This window comes from Coregonus clupeaformis, chromosome 21, assembly GCF_020615455.1.
Source record: "Coregonus clupeaformis isolate EN_2021a chromosome 21, ASM2061545v1, whole genome shotgun sequence".
In the NCBI taxonomy this organism is placed as follows: Eukaryota; Metazoa; Chordata; class Actinopteri; order Salmoniformes; family Salmonidae; genus Coregonus; species Coregonus clupeaformis.
Window position 1 is genome coordinate 52,647,009 of NC_059212.1, and position 20,348 is coordinate 52,667,356.

The following is a 20,348-nucleotide window of genomic DNA, read 5'->3' on the forward strand; positions in this document are numbered from 1 at the left end:
ATTCCATATGTGTTCTTTCATAGTTTTGATTTCTTCACTATTATTCTACAATGCAGAAAATAGGAAAAATAATGAAAAATCCTTGAATGACTAGGTGTTCTAAAACCTTTGACCGGTGTTGTACATTATATACGCACACATAAATAACACACACACACACGCATACCGACAACACTTACACGCACACACACACACACTTTTACACGCATTATATGCTGCTGTTACCCTGTCCTTCATTTTACTCCTGTTATTATCTATCCTGATGCCTAGTCACTTTACCCTGCCTTCAAGTAAATACACTACATGACCAAAAGTATGTGGACACCTGCTCGTCGAACATCTGATTCCAAAATCATGGGCATTAATATGGTGTTGGTCCCCCCTTTGCTGCTATAACAGCCTCCACTCTTCTGGGAAGGCTTTCCACTAGATGTTGGAACATTGCTGCGGGGACTTGCTTCCATTCAGCCACAAGAGCATTAGTGAGGTCGGGCACTGATGTTGGGTGACTAGGCCTGGCTCGCAGTCGGCGTTCCAATTCATCCCAAAGGTGTTCGATGGGGTTGAGGTCAGGGCTCTGTGCAGGCCAGTCAAGTTCTTCCACACCGATCTCGACAAACCATTTCTGTATGGACCTCGCTTTGTGCACGGGGCATTGTCATGCTGAAACAGGAAAGGGCCTTCCCCAAACTGTTGCCACAAAGTTGGAAGCACAGAATCGTCTAGAATGTCATTGTATGCTGTAGCGTTAAGATGGAACTAAGGGACCTAGCCCGAACCATGAAAAACAGCCCCAGACCTCTATTCCTCCTCCACCAAACTTTACAGTTGGCACTATGCATTGGGACAGGTAGCGTTCTTCTGGCATCCGCCAAACCCAGATTCGTCCGTTGGACTGCCAGATGGTGACGCGTGATTCATCACTCCAGAGAACGTGTTTCCACTGCTCCAGAGTCCAATGGCGGTGAGCTTTACACCACTCCAGCCGACGCTTGGTGATGTGTGCGGCAGCTCGAACATGGAAACCCTTTTCATGAAGCTCCCGACAAACAGTTATTGTGCTGACGTTGCTTTCAGAGGCAGTTTGGAACTCGGTAGTGAGTGTTGCAACCGAGGACGGACGATTTTTGCGCGCTTCAGCACTCAGCGGTCCCGTTCTGTGAGCTTGTGTGGCCTACCACTACGCGGATGAGCTGTTGTTACTCCTAGACCTTTCCACTTCACAATAACAGCACTTACAGTTGAACGGGGCAGCTCTAGTAGTGCAGAAATTGAACGAACTGACTTGTTGGAAAGGGGCATCCTATGACGGTGCCACGTTGAAAGTCACTGAGCTCTTCAGTAAGGCCATTCTACTGCCAATGTTTGTCTATGGAGATTGCATGTTTGTGTGCTCGATTTTATACACCTGTCAGCAAGGGGTGTAGCCGAATCCACTAATTTGAAGGGGTGTCCACATACTTTTGTATATCTAGTGTATCTACCTCAATAACCTTGTTCCCCTGCATGTTGATCTGGTTCTGGTATTTTTATTCCTTGTGTTACTATTTTTATTGTATTATTATTCTTTAACTGCATCATTGGGAAGGGCTCGTAAGCAAGCATTTCACAGTAAAAACTACAACCATTGTATTCTGCGCATGTGACAAATAAAATGTAATGATTTAGCCATGTATTAATCTAGATTAAGAAAGAAAACTTGCACTGGTGATGGCTGATGCGCATTTTGCACGCTCCGTATTTCAAAGTCATGATTGTAAAACTGTGTGCTTTGAGCTCATTAAATCATTATATTATTTTGAGCTTCCCCCGCAATTGCATTTTTTAAATGTTATACAATCAGAATGCATTCTTCGGGGCGCACGAGTGGGGGGAGAGAGTGTTAGAGGCTCGCTCATTACAGCAGCCGGCCACAGCGAAACAGGAACAGCAGCAGGGCAGAAACTTTCATTACAGGAATCATGAGGATAATGCACGTTACTGTTTGACCAAATCATGGTTTTATCTGCCCCAAAAATAGGACTTTTTGATTGAGGTGACCAGGTAGAATGTGCAGCTCGCATCGGTGCAACCAATTAAAAATGTAAAATGTAACTAACACAGCCAAGTCAAAAGTCTGGAGACCTGCTGAGGCCTGTTCCCATTACCGTTCCTCCAAGAGGATGTTGACTGAAACCAAATAGATTAGGAGAAATACTGTATATTGTATTGCCACACTGGGCTACTGCTCAGTATAGCCTGTAAAGGGTTTGGGTATGTGCATGTGTGTGTGTGTGTGGCTGTGCGCACATGTGTAGGTTATGTGTTCACTGAGGTAAAGACTCTGAGATGTGTGACTTGCCAATTGTTGTTGCATAGGCAATTTGTAGTTGCATCGGTCTTGTCCTCTAAAATGGATCTGGTACTTTGCATGACCTGACCAACCTTCTATAGTTAGATGTAGCCTCAATATTTGCTCTCAGCATGAGAGGCATGTATGAAGCATGTTGCCAGTATGCTGATGTGTTTAACAGACTGGGGACATTTTATTGGGTTTCTGCAATGTCAGCTGCAAAAAGGAGATACTGTTATAACAGAACTTTGGGTGTTGGGGTGCTTCTCTTTGAGCAGCAAAAGTGTGAAACGGTGTACCAGAAGATTTTGACATCTCACAGAGGGAAAAGAGCTGAGAAACTTTTCACTCTGCTTGTGTGGTCAGTGTGGTCCAAAAAAAGAAGAAGTCATGACTGCTTGATCCAGCAGTTTCTCCTAGCTTTGAATGTTCACAATAGTTCTCTTCTTTCGCCCCTATGACACCACTGCCAAATTAACAACACAATTACTAAGCTATATATCTCAGCAGAGTTGCTTCCCCATCTGCCACAGTGGGTTCTGACCCCACACCAGTAACTGATGAGAAGCAGAAAGGGAGGGAACGTGTTAACTCGCTGCGGTCACAGATAAGGGCTTGAATTCGCTCAGCACTGGGAATGTGGAGATTAGGGGTGGTGCCTGTTTGTGTGTGTAGTGTTGGGGGTGTTGTCCGCCTCCTCAGCCTTCCAGCTAGTTCAACTTCAACTCTCTGGGGTTACGTTGAAATAACCTGTTTAATCCAGTGAATGTCCAACTTAATATACAGATACAGTGCATTCGGAAAGTTTTCAGACCCTTTGACTTTTTCCACATTTTGTTACGTTACAGCCTTATTGTAAAATTGATTAAATTAATATTTGTATCATTAAAATACACACAATACCCCATAATGACAAAGCGAAAACAGGTTTGAAAACAGGTGAAGAAGCCGGATGTAGAGGTCCTGGGCTGGCGTGGTTACACGTGGTTTGCTGTTGTGAGGCCTGTACTGCCAAATTCTCTAAAACGATGTTGGAGGCTGCTTATGGTAGAGAAATTAACATTACATTCTCTGGCAATAGCTCTGGAGGACATTCCTGCTGTCAGCATGCCAATAGCACGCTCCCTCAAAACTTGAGACATCTGTGGCATTGTGTTGTGTGACAAAACTGAACATTTTAGAGTGACCTTTTATTGTCCCCAGCACAAGGTGCACCTGTGTAATGATCATGCTGTTAAATCAGCTTCTTGTTATGCCACACCTGTCAGGTGGATGGATTATCTTGACAAAGGATAAAATGCTCACTAACAGGGATGTAAACAAATTTGTGCACAAAAATTAAGATAAATAAGCTTTTTGTGCGTATGGAACAATTTCTGAGATCTTTTATTTCAGCTCATGAAACATGGGACGAGCACTTTACATGAAGGAATAAGTGAAGCCACAGGACAAGGGATCTAGGGCACAGGACACAGTCAGAGCTCCACAGTAGAATCACCAAACCCCATATCCATCCATCCAGCCTGAGTAATCAAATGTTGATGACATCTACATGAGAGCCAAACAGTCTGATGAGAGGAACTCTGCCACAAACGATAGATGGGACAACAAAAACAACATTGTTCGTGCTGTCGGGGGCAAACATCAAAACAGGAGACCAACACAATGAGATGACCTCAGAGGTTAAACACACAATGGAAGTAGAGGCTATTGGGCCATTCACATGGCACGGGACAGGAAGATGCTGCCATCAAACAGATCAGAGGCATAGAGGCTGAATGTATTAACTTGAGGTGCGGCAGCACATCTCCACTGCCATACTAGAACAATTAATATAAGCTAAAGTATTGAATCGTTAAGGGTTTTACCCGGTGGAAAACACCAACGATTCTTTGAGACACATCATAGAGAGTAGTGATAATACTAGGTGAGGTTTCTCTTCTAACCACTCCCTTCGCAGTAGTGTTTGATATTCCAGGCACCAGTTGTTCTCAGTGAGCAGATTTACTGCAATCACAAGAACCGAGACAAAGGAGCAGTAGGAGCTAGTTTTTTGTTGTGATCAATGTTTTATTGATTTAGCAAATACAGAATAACCAAGGCTTTTCACCGTCATACAAACAATGTAGTGCAGAAGACATGGTTTATAATGACCCTTTATTTAATATAAATGTTTTATCTTGTTTGTTTACAGACAACTGTCTGATATAACTGATCGAATATTGCCACATTTTCTGGTGTTGAGGAACATGACAAGCTATGAATGTGACTGTTTGAGAACCGGGGGAAGGCGTGTACCAAGCGTGCCAAGGGGAAGATTCCATGCTAGGTCCACCCTGACTACTTATGTAAGATAAAGAAATAGATTTAGGTGGAACACTTAACATTAACCTCTTAAACCTCCTCCAACCTCTGCAACCTCTGTTTGTGTGTCTGTCGGAGGGGTTAGGATCAAAAAAGAAGATGAATTTGGGTCAGTTTGTGGTTGTCATGTATGATAACTAAACATGACCAAATGGTTCCTTGTCACTTGCAGTAATACTGAAGGGCCTATGAGGAAGCATCCTAAGATAAGATTATTACTGCCAAATACCGCACAATTTAAACACTTTGCTCTCCGAATCCCCCTTCCCCTAACACACGTGTAAATTAGGGTTGGGGTCAATACCATTTAAATTCCTGTCAATTCAGAAAATTTACCAAACTCCAATCCAAATTCACATTCTTCCTCATTGAAAATCATTGAAGAGAATTGGAATTGGAATTTGCGTGTACTGCCTGAATTGACTGGAATCGAAATGGAATTAAACCCCAACCCTGGTGTAAATAATGTACTGTAAATTGTTCAGTGCCTTACTGTATTTATACTTATGCTAATGTTTTATTCTATTCTATTCCATTAGCTTTATTTTAACTTTGTATTATTTCTTATTGTTGTCGCATTATCGAGAGGGGACCTGCAAGTAAGAATATAATTGGACTGTGTACACCATGTGTATCCTGTTCATATAACAAATAAACTTGAACTTGAACTTATATGTAAGTTATATCATTTTACATTCTTACACCAACTAGCCTACTTTCTGTAGTTATCTAATTCCACTGATATCGGATTCTGTTGTAGGCCACTGTTCATTTCCATTTAGATGTGGAACAGACAGACACACATCCGGTAAATGCTACAGATTGTATACCTTGGTCCTCCAGGGGCTGCAATAGTATCTGGGTTGACAACATTCAAGGTTAATGATTCCCGCATACAGAGCAAAATAATAGGAGCGGTCAGAGAGGATGTTCATTCAAGCACAGAGCTTTTCCTGCCTCTGATTGGTGCTTCTGCCAAGAATAACTTCCCACTGGGCACAGACGTCAATTCTTTTTCTATTCCACGTTGGTTGAAATTGAAAAGATGTGGAAACAATGTTGATTCAACCAGTGTGTGCCCAGTGGGTTACTAGTATTCACTGGGGGCGCTTGCTGGATGTGGATGTCTTTAGTTCCAGTCCAACGTTACTGTATCTGTTCAGATTAGCTGTCCAACGTTACCGTATCTGTTCAGATAAGCTGCCTGTGGAGTCCAAGTCATTTTGTCGTTACTCAATGATTAGCGCAGGCCCAGGGTGTGGGCTAGGGACCATTTAAATACCCATAACGGGGTACATTACGTGAGGCGGGCAATGTGTGCTGCTGTAGGAAGAACATGACATTGTGATACTGCCAAGCCAAGATGGAAATTAAACCTCCCTATCCTCTCCACTGCGCTGTATTCATAAAAACAATTCTGGTAGAAAATGTACTGTTTTAATATCCCATTATCTGAGTCACATCCTCATGTTGTTTCTGTGATGCAGTTACTGTAGGCACCTTGGAATGACTCCAGAGGGGTTCCAGTTTTTTCTTAAAAGAATGGAATGACCTGTGCCATACTTCTGATGACCTTGGATGAAGTCAAGGTTAATTCATACCACCAACTGTTTAATGGTGTTTAATGGACGTATGATGTCATGTTGTCATATTTGAGGTACTCTATTGAACAAATATGACAACATGACATCATACGTCCATTAAACACCATTAAACAGTTGGTGGAATAAAAAAGAAAAAAAAGAACACCCTGGCCTTTCTTGAACTAACATTCACACTTTACTTTTTTTTCCTACTAGCACTGACTTTGCTGATAGCTACTTTGAGGAAAATGTACTTACTATGACTGAGATATGTGGTTGTCCCACCTAGCTATCTTAAGATGATTGCACTAACTGTATGTCACTCTGGATAAGAGTGTCTGCTAAATGACATATATTTTTGTATTTTTAGCGGTAGATCAGCTTTAATATTGCAGATAGATTGTGGCTTCTATCAATCTAATTGTCTGCATCATTTCCAATCCCCCATATATATTTTCTTGTAAATATATATAATTTTTTTATTTTCCCCTAACCCTGCCACCCCTCCCCTAATTGGAGTAAACTAATGGACAACAATACGTAGGCTTCTACTTCCAGCTTATACTTACTATATACATTTTACGAACACAGTATATTTTACATTAGTTATCTTTAGTTTGTTTTTAGTCCCAGCCTTCAGCTACCCTCAACCCCTCCCATCTATCTCTGAAGACCATCCAGTTTTGATTTCTAGCTGCCATATATTTTTCCACGGTGCTGTGATGTTTCACAAAGTTCTGAATCTTTCTATTCTCATAGTTTCTACAGATTGTAAATGAAAGATAAACCAAATGCCACTTAATGGAATGTAATTGAGTCCAGGAAAGTTCAAATTAACAATGACAAGTGTTGAAATATATTATTTAATAACAAAAAATACTTTATTTCCACAAAGCAAAGACTTAAACAAAGAAAATGTAAATACCCTAGGGACAGTTCGATATTAACTGGGGTGGGTGGTCCAAAATAGGGGAGGGTTGTTTATCTTATATTTTTGCTTTGGGGAGGGTTGTGTGGTTTTTTATTGGTCACGGGAGGGTATCGTGTTTTTCACCCAGGTTTAAATTCGCCCTTTTTGGGTTTTACTATATAATTTCTTCCATCCTAGCCAAATTTCCTCATCTGCTTGCATGCGCCTCCCCTACATCAAGGTGTTTTGGTACTTCCCTTATGCACTACGCTTTTCGCGCGCTAACTATACCACACAGGTCAATATAGTCTACCAGTCTAACTGTCTATCCTGCCCTCTATCCACCATTCATAGTGACAATAGTGGTAGGTGGATCATTTATCCAGATCTGCAATATGCTAACTAGCAATCATACCACACATAAAATCATTAAAAGCTGCACCAATTTTCAATATAAGTGGAGAGGCCAAGGTGCGTCATTGAGCATGAAGAACAGTGAAGACATCAGACACACAGCTCAAAAAGCTCCCATATTTATCTTATATTAGGGACAATACATGTTGCAATTACTATTTGCATTATTGTTTTCAAGTGAGTACAAAATTCTACTCTAGGCTGTAAACTGTTGTGAAAATGTCATTTGAATAACAGCGCAAAAGCCCTGTGATTTGAATGTTTCATTCCATTTGGATCAGTTGTGGGTTTACTCTTGACAGTTTATAAGGTATACAAAGGCACAGTAGCAGGCCAGTCTGGCTATATTTTAAGTTCTGATACTGAGATGCGCTGTCTGTTGCAGATCTTTATTCTCTCAAGTCATCCTATAATAATGTGGCCACATAGGCTTCCAGCAGGCCCAGTTATTCAGGAAAGCTTAACACAGCTCTGCCGAGCAGCTATTCCTTGTGCACCTAGAACCAATAACGCTTCAATAGCCTATAGCCTAAATATTGGTCATTTAACTTTTAAAATGCATTACCTTTTATGTGCGGCATAAACACAACTAGTCACAATGTTTTAATCTGATTAGGCTACTTCAAAAGTCTCCTGTAGGCTACCGGTGCACGTTCGTCCAAAATATAATTCCAGCATTCAAACTGTGCAGATTGTGGTGTTGCATATATTTGTTGCATATCATTTTTATAATTATAAATATAGCATCACAATAATAAATCTGATTTCCACCTAGATGATCATTGTCTGCAGCCGGCTCTGATTGTAGTGTAGTTCTAAGGAAACAGGCAGAGAGAGTTAGCTCGTCCGTGGTGGTCAGCGAATCCTCAACCTTCTGGCCCGTAGCCTTGCGTGGCATCGACTGTGCCACAAAAGCATGCTGAAGTGGCAAAGTCAATATCTACGTTCAAAAACACAGGCTTGCTACAGTGATTGTTATTTGTGGTCGTAAACATTATTTCTTGTTAATTTTATGAGGGGGAGGGTGCAATTATTTTTACAGAAAATGTTGAACTGTCCCCTAGGTGTACAAATGTATCAACCTTCAACACAGGACAAGCAGAAACACTATATAACATGTCTGTTACAGCAACAATAAAAGTAGATAACTGCATAAATCAAACTGACAGTTTAAATTAATTTTATGTTTTGATCTTTCAGCGGCTGGCAGAGACTGCAGAACAAGGTTTTTAAGTACAATTTAGACATTTTTCTGCTTATAATTTCCAACATTTGGTAGGCTACTTGTTAGTCAACTTGTCTACTTGTCCCGTCTGGGACACTGACTGGGTCCAGGGCTACTGCTGCCCTCCTCTGGGGCATCATTCTCCTTGTCTGGCCTACTGACCAGAACATTCCTCTGCTTACTGAAGTCAGCACTTCTATGATACAGGAGGAAGTCATAGATAAGGGCTGCCGCTACACCTCCACACATCGGCCCCAGTGTCACGACTTCCTCCGAAGCTGCCTCCTCTCCTTGTTCGGGCAGGCTTCGGCGTTCGTCATCACCGGCCTTCTAGCTACTGCCGCTCCTCATCTCATCATTCCATTTGTTTAGTCTTGTTTTTGCACACACCTGGTTTATATCCCCTCATCAGTCCCTGTATAAGTATTCCCTCTACCCCCCATGTCTTTGTGTGTGATTGTTTCATGTGGAAGTGTTGATAGCTCGGTGGAGCCTTCTTGTACTATAACGCCGGGATATTCACCCGTGTGTTTTGTTTTCTCCAGTGCGCCGTTATACTGCACTGTAGTTGTTTTACGCATTGCTGCGTACCGCTGTATTTGCTGAATAAAATATTTATTCTGTGATGTACCCCTCCTGCGCCTGACTCCGTCCAAATCACCCGCTACAGAATCACACACCTGACAGCATGGAGTCAGCAGGAGCAGGGAATATGCCTGGAGTCGTTGAGCGGGTCCGGGAGCATTCCAACATGTTAGCCAGCTTGGGCGAAGATATGGATCGGGTTCTACAGGTCGTCCAGTGCCTGGAGAGGAGAGGACCTGACCCTGCGGAACCAGCTGAGCGACCAGCTGGTCCATCTGAAGCAGGGGACGAGGACCGCGCAAGACTTTGCCCTGGAGTTTAGAGCTCTAGCGGCTGGGTCTGTGTGGAACGAGCGGGTCCTCATCGACCGCTTCCGGTGCAGCCTGCGTGAGGACGTCCAAAGGGAGCTAGCCTGCCGGGATACCACGTTGACCTTCAACCAACTGGTTGACATGGCCATCCGGTTGGACAACCTGCTGGCTTCGAGAGGACGTCCTGGAAGGGGCCTGCCCATTTCACCCCCCTTCAACCCGGCTCACGTTCTGATGGAGCTGGGTGGTGCAGCGATCCGGGAGAACGGAGGACGACAGATCCAGTGTCACTCTTGTGGCAAGAGAGGACATTCTGCTGCACGCTGTCGTCAGAGTTCTTCTGGGTCTGGAGGCGGCAGGCAGGGCACTCTCGAGTCACCCCAGGTAGCACAAACCCACACTCGTTCAGAGCCCTTGCTGCGCATTTCACCATCCACGTCCACTTCCCTGATAATACGGTAGTTCCCCAGTGTAAGGCGCTAGTCGATTCAGGCGCAGCTGGGAACTTTATGGACAGGTCTTTAGCTAATAGTCTACGTATTACATTGGTTCCCCTGTCCATTCCATTGTCCATCAAAGCACTTGACAGTCGACCATTAGGGTCAGGTTTTGTTGGGGATGTTAGAGCACCAGTCACTATGATTACGCAGGAGACCCATAGGGAGCAAATCACCTTTCATATTATTGAGTCCCCTGATTTCCCTGTTGTGTTGGGCCTTCCCTGGCTAGCACTACACGACCCCACCTTTTCATGGCCACAGAGGGTTCTCACGGGGTGGTCACAAGAGTGTCAGGGTAGGTGTCTAGCTGTTTCCGTTTGTGCAACCACGGTGGAAAGTCCAGACACTACCTCCACCGTGCGCATTCCACCCGAATACCTCGACATGGCGCACACATTTTCCAAAATGCAGGCGACCAAATTACCACCCCATCGGGCGGGGGATTGCGCGATAAACCTCAGGTTAGACGCTGTGCCTCCCAGGAGTCATGTATATCCCTTGTCGCAGGATGAAACGGAGGCTATGGAGACATACGTTTCCGAGTCCCTGCGCCAGGGGTTCATACACTACCGTTCAAAAGTTTGGGGTCACTTAGAAATGTCCTTGTTTTCGAAAGAAAAGCAATTTTTTTGTCCATTAAAATAACATCAAATTGATCAGAAATACAGTGTAGACATTGTTAATGTTGTAAATGGCTACTGTAGCTGGAAATGGCTGATTTTTTTATGGAATATCTACATAGGCATACAGAGGCCCATTATCAGCAACCGTCAGTCCTGTGTTCCAATGGCACGTTGTGTTTGCTAATCCAAGTTTATCATTTTAAAAGGCTAATTGATCATTAGAAAACCCTTTTGCAATTATGTTAGCACAGCTGAAAACTGTTAACTGTGCGGATTAAAGAAGAAATAAAACTGGTCTTCTTGAGACTAGTTGAGTATCTGGAGCATCAGCAATTGTGGGTTCGATTACAGGCTCAAAATGGCCAGAAGCAAATAACTTTCTTCTGAAACTCGTCAGTCTATTCTTGTTCTGAGAAATGAAGGCTATTCCATGCGAGAAATTGCCAAGAAACTGAAGATATCGTACAACGCTGTGTACTACTCCCTTCACAGAAGAGCGCAAACCGGCTGTAACCAGAATAGAAAGAGGAGTGGGAGGCCCCGGTGCACAACTGAGCAAGAGGACAAATACGTTAGAGTGTCTAGTTTGAGAAACAGACGCCTCACAGGTCCTCAACTGGCAGCTTCATTAAATAGTACCCACAAAACACCAGTCTCAACGTCAACAGTGAAGAGGCGACTCCGGGATGCTGACCTTCTAGGCAGAGTTGCAAAGAAAAAGCCATATCTCAGACTGGCCAATAAAAATAAAAGATTAAGATGGGAAAAAGAACACAGACACTGGACAGAGGAAGATTGGAAAAAAGTGTTATGGAAAAACAAATCGAAGTTTTAGGTGTTCGGATCACAAAGAAGAACATTTGTGAGACGCAGACCAAATGAAAAGATGCTGGAGGAGTGCTTGATGCCATCTGTCAAGCATGGTGGAGGCAATGTGATGGTCTGAGGGTGCTTTGGTGGTGGTAAAGTGGGAGATTTGTACAGATTTGTACGGCGCTTGATTGGAGCCAATTTCCTCCTACAACAGGACAATGACCCAAAGCACAGCTCCAAACTATACAACAACTATTTAGGGAAGAAGCAGTCAGCTGGTATTCTATCTATAATGGAGTGGCCAGCACAGTCACCGGATCTCAACCCTATTGAGCTGTTGTGGGAGCAGCTTGACCGTATGGTATGTAAGAAGTGTCCATCAAGCCAATCCCACTTGTGGGAGGTGCTTCAGGAAGCATGAGGTGAAATCTCTTCAGATTACCTCAACAAATTGACAACTAGAATGCCTGTAAGGCTTTAATTTCTGCAAATGGAGGATCCTTTAACAAAAGCAAAGTTTGAAGGGCACAATTATTATTTCTATTAAAAATCATTATTTCTAACCTTGTCAATGACTACATTTCCTATGCATTTTGCTATATTTCCTATTCAAACTCATTTCATGTATGTTTTCATGGAAAACAAGGACATTTCTAAGTGACCCCAAACTTTTGAATGGTAGTGTACGTCCCTCCACTTCACCCGCCTCCTCGAGTTTCTTTTTCGTGAAGAAGAAAGACGGAGGTCTGCGCCCTTGCATTGATTACCGTGCACTTAATCAAACTACCATTCGCTATAGTTACCCTCTACCCCTCATCTCCTCTGTTATCGAATCAATGCATGGGGCACGCTTCTTCACGAAATTAGATCTCAGGAGTGCGTACAACCTGGTGCGTCCTGGGAAGGGGACGAATGGAAGACAGCATTTAGCACAACCACGGGGCATTATGAATACCAGGTGATGCCGTACGAGTTGATGAATGCTCCATCAGTCTTCCAGTCCTTTGTGAACGAGGTGTTTCGGGACATGCTTGGTCGGGGTGTGGTGGTCTACATCGATGACATTCTGGTGTATTCCGCTACGCGTGCCGAGCATGTGTCCCTGGTTCGCAGAGTGCTGGGCCGACTGTTGGAGCATGACCTATATGCCAAGGCAGAAAAGTGTCTGTTCTTCCAACAACCCGTCTCTTTCCTCGGATACCACATCACCACCTCAGGTGTGGAGATGGAGGGAGACCGCATTTCAGCCGTGTGTAATTGGCCGACTCCAACCACGGTAAAGGAGGTTCAGCGCTTCATTGGCTTCGCCAATTACTATCGGAGGTTTATCCGGGGCTTTGGCAAGGTCGCAGCTCCCATCACCTCTCTGTTGAAGGGTGGGCCGTCCCGGCTCTGCTGGTCTGCTGAGGCTGACAGGGCTTTCAGTAACCTGAGGGCTCTGTTCACCTCAGCCCCGGTACTGGCCCATCCCGATCCATCATTGCCGTTCGTAGTGGAGGTGGATGCGTCCGAGGTAGGGGTAGGCGCTATCCTATCCCAATGCTCAGGCACGCCACCCAAGCTCTGCCCCTGTGCCTTCTTCTCTAAGAAGCTCAGCCCGGCGGAGCAGAACTTTGACGTTGGTGATCGGGAGCTGTTGGCTGTTGTCAGAGCCCTGACCGCGTGGAGGCACTGGCTTGAGGGGGCGAAACACCCTTTCCTCGTCTGGACTGACCACCGTAACCTGGAGTGCATCCGGGCAGCGAGGAGGCTGAACCCTCGCCAGGCCAGGTGGGCCTTGTTCTTCACCCGGTTTCATTTCACGCTGTCCTATATACCAGGCACAAAGAACGTGAAGGCAGATGCACTGTCGCGGCTGTACAACACAGAGGAGAAGCCCACAGACAACATCCCCAAACTCCCGGCCTCCTGCATTGTGGCGCAGTAGTGTGGGCGGTGGACACGGACATAGAGCGGGCGTTACGCACAGAGCCATCTCCACCTCAGTGCCCAGCTGGGCTGCGGTACGTGCCGTCTGTTGTCTGTGATCCTCTTATCTATTGGGCACACACGTCCCCCTCCTCTGGTCACCCAGACATCGGCTGTACAGTGCGCTGCCTGACCGGGAAGTACTGGTGACCTACCTTGGCTAAGGACGTGAGGGTGTATGTCTCCTCCTGCTCAGTGTGCGCCCAGAGTAAGGCACCTAGGTACCTTCCAGCGGGTAAGTTACATCCCTTACCAGTTCCACAATGGCCATGGTCCCACTTATTGATTGACTTCCTAACTGATCTTCCCCTCTCTCAGGGTAACACCACCATCCTGGTCGTTGTGGACCGCTTTTCTAAAGCCTGCTGCCTCCTTCCTCTGCCAGGTCTGCCCACGGCCCTGCAAACTGTGGAAGCCCTGTTTACTCACGTCTTCCGGCACTATGGGGTGCCAGATGACATAGTGTCTGACTGGGGTCCCCAGTTCACGTCTAGGGTCTGGAAGGCGTTCATGGAACGTCTGGGGGTCTCGGTCAGCCTGACCTCTGGGTTTCACCCCGAATCTAATGGACAGGTGGAACGGGTGAATCAGGATGTGGGTAGGTTCCTGCGGTCCTACTGCCAGGACCAGCCGGGTGAGTGGTCAGTGTTCTTGCCATGTGCCGAATATCCCCAGAACTTTCTCCGCCACTCCTCCACTATCTCCTTTTCAATGTGTTTTAGGGTATCTGCCGGTCCTGGCACCGTGGCATCAGAGCCAGACCGAAGCTCCCGCGGTGGATGACTGGTTTCGGCACGCGGAGGAGATGTTGAACACCGCCCATGTCCACCTCCAGGACGCTGACCGCCACTGCAGTGAGGCCCCTGTCTTTGTACCGGGTGATCGGGTCTGGCTCTCGACCCGGAACCTGCCCCTCCGCCTGTCCTGCCGGAAGCTGAGCCCGCGGTTTGTGGGGCCGTTCAAAGTCCTGAGGAGAGTTATCGAGGTTACGTATAGGTTGCTGCTCCCTCCTGATTACCGTATTAACCCCTCGTTTCACGTATCTCTCCTCAGGCCGGTGGTGGCTGGTCCGCTCCAGGAGTCTGAGGTGCGGGAGGTCCCTCTGCCCCCTCTGGACATCGTCACCGGCCTTCTAGCCACTCCGCTCCTCATCTCATCATTTCATTTGTTTTGTCTTGTTTTTACACACACCTGGTTCATATCCCCTCATCAGTCCCTGTATAAGTATTTCCTCTGCCCCCCATGTCTTTGTGTGTGATTGTTTCATGTGAAGGTGTCGATAGCTCGGTGGAGCCTTCTTGTACTGTATCGCCGGGATATTCACCTGTGTGTTTTGTTTTCTCCAGTGCGCCGTTATACCGCACTGTAATTGTTTTACGCATTGCTGCGTACCGCTGTATTTGCAGAATAAACAATTTATTCTGTGATTTACCCCTCCTGCGCCTGACTCCGTCCAAATCACCAACAATTAAATATCTGTACTGAACCAAGAGAGTTGCTATGTGGAACACGTCTCTGTTTTCTTTTTTTTTGTCTGAATGAGACCAACCTGGATAATTAAAATTAATGCCACATCCAGTGAAACTGATCTGAGGATAGAAACAATTCACAAACTCTATACCAGTCATTCATATTCAGCGTGATAGCATAGGAAAACACAGGCAAACACATGCACAATTCCATCAGAAATTAAAATACATTTAAAATAATAGCCCATGTTTATCCTATTCTTATTGTGATGACAAGACAATAGTTAATTGAACGGTGGGCAGTAAGGCCACAAAAAAACATGGTAATCTATTGCAGAGATGCAATCTATTCCTCTCAGTTCCTATAACTTAATGTTAAACATACACTACAGGAGTGTCCTCTTTAAGATTACCCCTTGCATTTTATGGCATGCTTATGCTATACTGTACCACTATATTGCACTTACACTGGAGATGTTATGGATTTTCCTGAAGTTTGTTTATAGCAAGACTATAATCTACTGTATATCTACAGTGTAAAGCTGAAGACATGTTTATCAGCACACATGTTTGAGTAGCATTATTCACTTACGGCTGCAAGATGTCCCAGACCCACAGAGAGCCCGATGGCCAGAGGGGCAGAGCCGGTGATATCCCCACGCCTTTTATCAGTCACTGCTATGACACACAGGACCAGCTGGAAGGTAGCCAGGAACTCGATGCCGAACCCTTGTCCTACACTTATCTTATTTAGCTGGAAAAGACAGGAGAGGATATGATGAGCTTGTGAAACATTAGGTGGTATCTGAGATGAGATCTGAGATGTATGACGACTCAAGCGTTGATTAAGTCAGTCTGATTTAAAGTACATGAGTGTCAGCTTAATTTAGATTAAAATTTTCCCAAATGTCTTCAACATGTCTGAATCAATTCCATTTTAAATGAATTAATTCCAAATTTATATTTTCAGCATTTTAATACTTAAAGTGGAAATCTGCAATTGGTACATCATTTTGTGTACTTTTAAATTAATTATACAGTATATATCCATTGATTCCTGAAGAATATAACTTATAAATCCCCATCAGAACCCCAAATATAAGCATATTTAACTCCTTTTTTTAATGTATTTTTTAAAAACATAAATGTAAACAAACACTATATAGCCTCAAAACATGGTTCAAACTTTTATTTTGTTAACATGGATGGTCAGTCTTTGCATCCATAGTTCTGTATATAAATTTGAAAGTGATTACATTTTCCCAGACCCAGCACTCAGCTTTCTCCTAAAACAGTGGCCGGGTGACCGCTTTGTTATTGTTTGAAATCTCTCCATATTAGCCAATAATCTGAAAACAGTCAAAAGTGATGTCCACTCACATGATTGACCCCCAGTGCATCAATGTTTTGATAGCTTGACTCCATACACTATGACACTAGCTACTACAGCTCCCAGCATCTGAGCCAGGATGTAGAACACCGCCTTGAACACACTGATCTGGCAGCTGACCAGCAGACCCAGGGTGATGGCTGGGTTCAGGTGGGCTCCACTGATGTGGCCCAAACTCTGGGCCAGCGTGGCGATGGCCAGACCAAAGGCTAACGCTACTTTAACCTCCTGGTCAGGCTTGGAGTTATGGGTATTCCCGATAGCAGAGGAGATATCGATGAATATGAAGAGGATCATATCGATTAACTCTGCTAGAACGGCCCGCCAAAATGCCCAACTTCTGAGTTCTCCCATCAATGTGGTGTTGGGTGGTGTTTGTGTTGTGTCTTCAGTGATACTAACAATGAAAGCCAAGCAGCATTTATACCACAGTGTTACTGTAGGTCCCTAGTGAAAGTGGGAGGATGCTGACATTGACATTCAAAGTAACAGGAAATACAACTTTAACAAGGGACTTGAGGTTTCACCCCTTTTTCTCAGTCACCCCATAAAAGATGTACCTCAGTTCTAAACAGAAATTGTTACACTGAAAAGTGACCGAGAAACATGACTATACAGGAACTCTTAAAACACATTCTCTAAAATTCAATTGATTTACATTTGTCAAATATCAATATGTTAAATTTAGAAATTAAAATTAAAGATTATTAAAGTTGAAAACAGGACATTCAAATGGATGACCATGCTTTATTTCTGACAAGAAGCCAAACATGCTACAGGGTGTATCAGTCATCACAGACAAATACAAAACGGTATCTTATACGTCTAGTATTATTTGAACACTGTTACTTAGTCCCTGCAAGATCACCGGCCTCCTCCAGTAGGGGTTCCTCCTCCACTTTGGTCTCTAGGTCCTCTACGTCTGGGCCACAGCACAGGACCTTCAGGCGATCTGTCATCTTCTCAGACCTGGGATGGAGGAGGAAGTCAGAGCAGAGCCGCCACCAGACCTCCACTTATAGGCCCGGTCCAGTACACCTAGAAGGTACCAAAACAAAGGACAATTTTCATTACACAATTGACACAAAGGCATTCATTTTCATAGGATTGATCAAGCATAGGGTTAGCATCTCTCGCTGGTCCAAACTGAAACATGCTAGTTACAGACTGTTCATATTCAAAACATACCCAGTGGTCGTCCAAGGCTTTCAGGATGATTGCATTGTGTAGCTGATCTGTAGAATTAATGGGCCGAATTGAGTGGAAAGACCAGTGGACTATTTACCTTTACATGAACATTAGGCTAGTGTTCAGTAGGAAACTACCTGAACTCTTCCAATAAGAATACAGATTTTTTTCATTTAGTGTCTGAAAACATTTTTGCTATGGTGTGCCCTACTGAACATGACCCAGGTGTGTTACAGCTGGCGTTGAGACTAGTGAGGTAAATTATCCAATTTGTGTGTTATACCACTGCACTGCAAGGCATGAATCGTTTCCAGGGTAGATTAAAACAATATAATGGCTTTGATTTACTCACCCCTACAAGGTGTCCAAGACCTACTAAGGGCCCGATTGCCAACAGCAGGACATCAGAACCTGAGACATCACTCCACCTTCTATCAGTGGTTGCTATGACACACAGCACAAGCTGGAGGGTGAGAAGAAATTATATGCCAAAACCTTGATTCCATTAAACTACAAGAGAAGAGAACAGGGAAGCATTTAGTTAGTCTCGCCCCGCATAACCGTCAGAAAATACAATGGAATTACCATCATTCCAAGGATGTATTTAAGCAGAGGGAGTTGAAAGATAAGGCGGCTCTGTTTCATTCAGCTCCAACAATGGCTGCCAGGAAGGGAGAGCTTATTATAAAAGGACAAAATTAGAGGAAAACCCATTAACTCAATGCATAGAGCTGTTTGATGAACGTGCCGCTCTTGATTCAATACATGGCTAACACGTTTAGAGGACATTGAAATCTAAATCTTGTCAACGTGTTGCAACTCCTGTACAGAGGCCTGAGCTGGAGCGGCATATGCTACAAAGGACTCCATTAACATGGAAATTCAGTTTTCACTTAAATCCCAAGTTAACTTGTGTATAATGTAAATTATTTTGGGATCAACTCATGGTAGGCTACTGAGTCAGTGACTGTCCGTCATCGGTATGCAAGACACACAATTCCCCAAACATCACTAAATTTCCAAACGTGTGGAGCAAACATCACATAACACCACCCTTTCAATTACAAGGCATTAATCCCATAAACTGGAATCACATGCACCACACTTACTTTCTTAACACCAAGTGAATCTGTGGTTTTTGGCCTGACTTCCAACACTATAACACTAACCAGCATCTGGGCCAGGATGTAGAACAGAGCTCTGAGGATGCTGAACTGGCAGCTGACCAACAAACCCAGGGTGATGGCTGGGTTCAGGTTAGCTACAGATTGTACACCAGATAATGTGATATGACCATTTTTGGTGTCCATTACTGGGAGTTTCTCCTTGAGGAAACATACTAGAGAAATACTAAAAGAGCAAATGTTCCATAGCCTGTAGGTAGGTAGGCACTGGTTGGTTGGTTGGTTGACTGACTACAGATAGTTCAGCACTTCTGCTCTTTTCTATAATATGTAGGGAACACAATATATGTCTATACTTGGCATGTAGGTTTCTTACTTATGGGTGGCACAAATTGGGATATGGGGGAGGGGAATGGGCAGGATATATGCAAATTAAATACTGTTTACTATAGTTTAAAAAATTGAGTGTTTTTTTGTGGACTAGTGTTTTACAGACATTTCTGTAGCATTTACTACAGTGTTTTTTTTGTGTGGATAATACTGCAGTATTTAGTATTCTACAGTAGACTACAAAATGATATACTAAGTACTACACATGATTGAGGGATACTACAGTGTGTAGTATAGTATTCTACCTTCTTGCCCTTAGTGCTGTTGTCTGTGCCCAATAATGTTTGTACCATGTTTTATGCTGCTACCATGTTGTGTTGCTACTATGTTGTTGTCATGGTATGTTGTTACCATGCTGTGTTGTCATGTGTTGCCGTCATGCTATGTGGTTGTCTTAGGTCTCTCTTTATGTAGTGTTGTGGTGTCTCTCTTGTCGTGATGTGTGTTTTGACCTATATTTTATTTATTTATTTTTAATCCCAGCCCCCGTCACCACAGGAGGCCTTTTGCCTTTTGGTAGGCTGTCATTGCAAATAAGAATTTGTTCTTAACTGACTTGCCTAGTTAAATAAAGGTTAAATAAATAAAATAAAATACTACAGAATTCTATAGTAAGTACTGTAGTATTCTATAGTAAACTGTCGTTTTTTTTATGTGGGAGCTGCCACCATGGTTCTGCTAGTTCAATATAAAACAAGTATAAACTTGGCATGGGCACTAGGTCAATGGTATTATGGAGCACTACTGAAGCTGGTATGCTAAGTTTGTAACATACACCCTCATAGGGTTTAGTCCTGCAACTAACACCTTACCCAAAATTTCATTTTGAGTAAATTGTTTGGCTTGAATCAGGTGTGTTTTTTCAACTGTCTGGTTTGATTGAATCAGATGAGAGCCATGTCACAATAGGGGCTCTATTCAATCTGTAAAGCTGAAGTGTTACAGATTCCGCGATAGAAATGTAAAGGTGATTTCAGATTGAGCTGTCATATGCAGCATTTACCATGAATGCTGACTCTGCTAAAGCAGGAACATCGCCTTTAAATTTCAATCATGCTGTAAAGCTGAACTTCCACGAGGCGGATTGAATAGAGCCCTAAGTGGCCCAGTTAGAATTCATATTTCCTTTCTCCATTCCTTGAAGTAATCACTGATTAGA

At 43.9% G+C, this 20,348-nt stretch overlaps 1 pseudogene; it reads right to left on the reverse strand.

Annotated features, from left to right (window-relative positions):
• Positions 1-8,903: 8,903 nt before the first annotated feature.
• LOC121534447 lies at positions 8,904-16,841 on the reverse strand (annotated as a pseudogene).
• Between the last annotated feature and the right edge of the window lie 3,507 nt (positions 16,842-20,348).